Raw genomic sequence first — 6,000 nt, 5'->3', positions numbered from 1 at the left:
TTACTCAGCCTCTGTTGTCTCAGTGGTGAGAGTGTGAAAGCCTGAGAGTTCACAAAGTGCACCACACCATGTGATGTTAATATGTTAAGAGGATGTCCCATCACTACATGAGCTGTTTTTTGGATTATTTTAGCCATCCCTGCTGCGTGTCGGGTGCACTCATGATGTCTTTGTTCCATGTTGTCCAGTATTACACTTATGTACATGAGGACTGTCCTAACCCCCCCTTTATTTCTGGAACAGCACACCATTGGCTGTGTGTGCTGTTACAGAAACATCTAGATGAAATGGCAAAGTGTAATCTGGGTGTGCCAAATGTGCAGCTTGCGAGAGGCTGGTTTTTAAGTTAATGAACGCTTCTTCAGCTTCTCTGGTCCATTGAAGCGGGGCAGTGAGGTTTCTCATGCCCTGTTTTTTGACAAGATCTCTAAGGGCTGCAGTGAGGTCGGTGAAGCCGGGCACAAAAGATCTGCTATACCCTGTGAGTCCTAGGAAAGACAACATGTCCTTAACCAGGAGTGGTTTTGGGTGGGCAAAATTGCAGATTGGTGAGCTGGGGACATCCCCGTGCCAGGCTGGAAAACAACTCTGCCCAGAAAGTCAACCTGGCATCTGCAGATTTGAAGTTTGGCTTTGCTAACCTTGTAGCCTTTTTTGGCCAAATGCGACAGGACAATTGCTGTTGCCTGAAGGCATTCAGCCACAGTGGGTGTTGCGAGGATAATGTTATCCACGTACTGAATCAAAGTGGTGTTTGGTGGTAATAGGCAATCTTGGACAGAGTCTTTCAGAACCTGATTGAAGATTCCTGGAGAAAGCGCGAATCCCTGCGGCAAACGAGTGTATCTATACCTATAAGATTTATAGGTAAATGCAAAAATGTCCCTGCATTCCTCAGCTAAAGGAAGGCAAAAGAATGCATTGGGTAGGTCAATGAAGGTAAACCAGCAATGGTCAGGGTTAAGATTTGTCAGAGCAACATAGGGATTGGGCACGGGAACGGTAGGGGTGGCCAAAGCTGCATTTATGGCCCGTAAATCATGTGCCAACCGCCATTTACCAGTCCCTTTTTTCTCCACTGGCAGAATGGGTGTGTTCCATGAAGAGGAATGTGCGGACTCTAAAACACCTGAGTTCCAGAGGCCTTCCACTGTATCTTTAATGCCTAGTTCTGCTGCTGGTTTGTGAGGGTATTGGGGCTTCCATATTGGTTGGTCGGTGGTCAACTGAAAAGTAATGGGGGAACATTGAATCAGGCCTACATCTGTGGGCCTCTCTGCCCAGAGGGTGGAAGGCATTTTTTCCACAACAGCAGCAGCCAGCGGATGGTCTGTTTTTTCCCTACCATGGTGTCTGTCTAACTGAATATGTTCCAGTGTGCCCACATCCATGGAGTGGTTGAATATGCAATAAGTGGTACCTGAGGGTGAATAAAAAAGGTCAGGGGTTGCCAAAGGTTGCCAATCCTGTAGATTCAGGGAGCGTTCTAACACACCTCCAAGTTCACGTGCTTCATGACCTGGGTGCAGAGCCAAAAAGACATGAGGCACGCCATCAGAGCAAATCCTAAACCACACTTCCTGCTCTTCAGTCAAGTGAGCCTCGGCCACCACTCCTTCTGGTGCTACATAAATGTCTGTGGTGACAATGTCCCAGTGTGTATCCTCTAACTCGTCAGCAAAGCTTTCCTGGTAACATTCACAATTATTTCTATCATAAAACAAGGTGACATGCGGGGGATCAGGAGGAGGTACATAGGGCGCCAGAGTGGAGACCCGGGATTTCCACCGATGGAAAGCCGAGAGAATGCCTCTGTGCGCGGTGGTTTCAGGTTGCAACAAAACCCAGTATATATCAGCCATTGAGTCCTGCAGTGGCTGGAGGAGGTATTGTCCATGTGAAAAAGAAGTGTCATTGTCACAAAATAACTGGATGCCATTGGGCAGGTGAACCTGCAGTCCATCACTCCCGCATAAAATGGTTGCTCCGAGTTTTATCAACATGTCTCTACCCAGTAAATTTACTGGTGTGTCAGTGGAGACTAGATAACTGTGATTCAGTGTCTGTCCACCAATTTCAGTCTTTAAGGGCTTGGTATATGGCAGGACCTGTTTTGCCCCCGAGAACCCCATGACAGTTGTAGTCCTGGTGGAGAGTGTGTTTGGAGGAGCCTGTTTGATGGTTGAACATGTGGCCCCAGTGTCCACCAGAAAAGGAAGGCTATTTCCGGACACAGTCACAGAGAGCAGGGGGTCTGCAGTCCCGCTGTCTTCTGGGGTCGGTGGGGACCTTCAGTGGTGCTCAGGCCAGAGACTAGGCTCGTCCCAGGCCGGTAATTGGAGTTGTTGTCCGTGTGCGCCGCGTGCTGGGCCACCTCTGCCTCTGTATGGACGGGCCGGAGGAGCCATGGCGGGACCATAACACCCATACCCTCCGGGTGGACCATTCTTATGGGGGCAATCTCGGGCCCAATGTCCAGGCTCATTGCAGTAGTAGCACACATCAGCACCACCCAGTCTCCTCTGTGGTCCTCTCTGGAATCCCCTTGCTCTCGGCCCTCCACGTCCCCCAAAACGACCAGCATGTCCCTGATATGGGACCGGGGCCTGATGCCACTGTCCTGCTGTTTCTCTATTTCCAGGAAATGGAGGAGCCTGAGGGGGCTGAGACACTGCACCTTCATACATAATTTTAGGTGTTTTACCCTCCTTCTTCATTTCCCCCACCTTCTGTTTAGTTTCTGCTAATTGCATTTTCAGGAGCTGAGTTTGTAACGTTTTTAATTTACTCTCCTCATTTTGTTTTGCCTCTTTGTCTTTAGATAAATGATGCATCAGATGGCGATCCCATACTCCAGTCTCTGCCCCAGGGAGGTCGGGATTATTCTCCATATTAGCTTTAACCTGCAACGGTAACCCTCTTAAGACAGCATCCCGGACCCAGTCCCTTTGGGGACCAGCTCTGTCTGGATTAGTTCCTGTCTGTGTTTGCCACATGGATTTGCACTGATCTAAATATTCTCTAGGATTTGTGTTTGTGTTCCACTCAAATTTTGGAATGGTACGTCCTCTGGTTACTGGATACATTTGTCTAAGAGCTATGCCTATGAGAGTGGAATAGAAGGTAAATGGACCCCCATCTGGTGCTCTATGTCCCTACAGCTGTGTGGCTTCATGCATCGTCCAGCAATGGCCCTGTAATCACCTAGAGCTAAAGTGGTGCCTGTTGTCAGGGAATCCAGTGTCTGTAACCATATAGAGGCCCCTTCCGTGATAGGGGGACGTTTGTCACACAAAGTGGTAAGGTCTCCCAGTGTGAATGGCTTGTATCTGTTTCCCCCAAATTGTTGTTGGAACAGTGGACCCATATAAGAAGGTTTGGGCTGGGTTCGGGGTCTCATGTTATAACTGTGTCCAGCAGGGGGAGGACTAGCCTCAGGTACTGGTGGCATTGGGTTTGAGGGAGATTACATAACTTCCTCATTTTCAATTGGTAACTGATTCTGTACTGTAATAGGTGGTGCCTGCATAGCAGCGTCATAATAAGTTACCGCAGTCAGTGGTTCTTCTTTTACCCATTTCCCTGACACTGACATATTAACTGAGCCCTCAGTTACATCTGATTTCAGAGATGTGACCAATTCCATATCGCTAGGTGAATGGGAAATATACGGGGTGGAACACTTTATTGGGCCAGAAGCTGGCTGCAATTTGTCCCGTAATACCCAGTCAGCAAATGGGTCAGTTAGTGGAGCCTGTGAAATGAATGAACCTCCAAAGGACAGTGCAGACCCAGAAGTGGAATGTGAGCAGAGAGAGGCGGGGGCTGAGGGGGAGGGAGCAGGCGGTGATGGGCCAGGAGGAGACTGTCCATTTACTGGCGGCAGATCACACACGCTCACGTGTCCTCCAGTAACTTGCAACGTGGGATATAAGCCAGTGAGGGGAGAAGTGGGGGGAGTGGGAAGTGTATAAGGTGGCGGCATTTCAACTGTACTGCTATCTTTAATCTGTCTGCTTTTCCTGTCTGTTTTCTCAGTTGTAGCATGATCACTACTTTGCCACAGCAAACCCATCTGTGACCAACATTTTTCGTCTTTTTCTCTCTAAGTTCCTTCCACTTTCCTCTTCCCAACCACCTGCTGTCTCTACACTGTTTGTCAGCCAACTCTTTCTCCTGTTTTGACTTTTTCATCTTCAACCAGAACCACTTGCCAACATTCTCTCTATCTGTCTTGCTTTTTCCATCTTTTGACAATTCTTCATTTATTTTAGAATCCATCCGTTTAACCAACTTCTGCTCCTCTTTATGTTCATGTGATTTTTTAATAGCAGCTTTCATTATAAGCAGCTGGTTCTCTATGCTCTTCCATGGACCATTCTGTTCCTCTCCACTACTATCTATTTCTCTATCAAATTCACCTTCCATCTTATGACAACTACTATCCTTTTTTCTAAAAGATATATTTTTAATGCGTTATCTCAGTCACTCATTCATTCAGTTCTGGCCGACCGGGACGTATGGCACGCTATGTCCCGAGTTCCCGGTCCAATTGAAGGTTCTCTAATCGACCCTCAAGACACCAGAAGACATCCACCCCCCAGGTGCCTGTTTTCAGTGGCCAGTCCTTGTTATCACCGTCAGGTTACCAGACCAAACACTTATCCAGTCCCCCGGGCCTTTCACACCTTTTTTTAAACCCGCTGCTTTGGCGTTCTTCCCCACACACACATTCACTCGTGTTTTCCTAATTAGTCTGTTCTTGCCGGGGTGTGTGTGTGTGTCCAGCTCAGAGCTCATTTACTTAACTTTTGGAACTCCCAGGACTTTCTATATCTTACGGTGTTATTTCCACCGCTTATATTGTTCCTTCTGTGTTTATGCAGATGTCTGTAATCTGAGTTTTCGCAGAGAAATATCTCCGTTACTCATCAGCATTCATACATAGTGTATTTGCCTGGTCTTGTTCTCAGTTATATGTAGAATTCGAGGTTTCTCACTCCCCGGGCCTCCAACCCAACTTAATCATACTCCCCCGTCGAGGACATATGCTGAACCGTCACGTTCGAGAAACTACGATATTTTTCCACACAACACCACCACTAAGTCTTGTAATTCTCTTAAAACAGCCTATTCAGCAGTTTTAATCCTAGTCAACCTTTATGACACTCTTTTTCTTATGTTTTAGCAGACTCAGACTTACTAAGACATCGGACACAATATTAATTTAGCCTATCGAAAATCCAAAAGCAGTTTGATAAAACAGGTTCTGCTTACCTTTTCTGTAGATTTGGCTAGCCTGCGTCCGGTGTCTGTTGGTCCTTGTCAGTGATCCCAATTTTCACCTGTTCTCCCAAATCCCGGATGACGCCCCCAAGTTGTTGAAGCCGTCTCTGCTTCCCCAGGTCCGTTGATTTGGGCACAGGTTTCAAAAGAGTGAAATAAACACAAAGTACAATCAGCTTAAGTCCGCCTCTGCGCAGAGTGAGAGAGATGCTCCAGCCAACACCTGCGAGCAATAACTCTGCTCCCTCTCTGGTTCCAGCTCGTTTTATTAAGTCTCCAGGGTGTGTTCACATTTCCTTCTTTACATATATCATATCACTCAGTTGTATAACATAACAGTCCCTTATGTCCAAATAAGGAGTGCTTCTTGTTATTTCTTCCAGCAAGCTCATCTTGTCTTGTCTCTGACCCTCCCTGTCCTTCACCAATTTATGACCTTGCACTCCCTATCCTCTACTCCCTGTCCTCTACTCCCTGTCCTCTACTCCCTATCCTCTACTCCCTATCCTCTACTCCCTGTCCTCTACTCCCTGTCCTCTACTCCCTATCCTCTACTCCCTGTCCTCTATCTGCACATTCCAGTTACACACATAGTTTATATTCTACACTAGTTACTACCCACGTCTGTGTGTAAGTGATTCAAAACAGCAAATGTTACATGAGACAGTAGACAAGTGAAATATACCACTAACAAGAGCACAGGGCAGATGTTGC

This window comes from Girardinichthys multiradiatus, chromosome 10 (assembly GCF_021462225.1).
Source record: "Girardinichthys multiradiatus isolate DD_20200921_A chromosome 10, DD_fGirMul_XY1, whole genome shotgun sequence".
In the NCBI taxonomy this organism is placed as follows: domain Eukaryota; kingdom Metazoa; phylum Chordata; class Actinopteri; order Cyprinodontiformes; family Goodeidae; genus Girardinichthys; species Girardinichthys multiradiatus.
The sequence above is the reverse complement of the archived record's forward strand: the minus strand, read 5'-3'. Positions refer to the sequence as shown.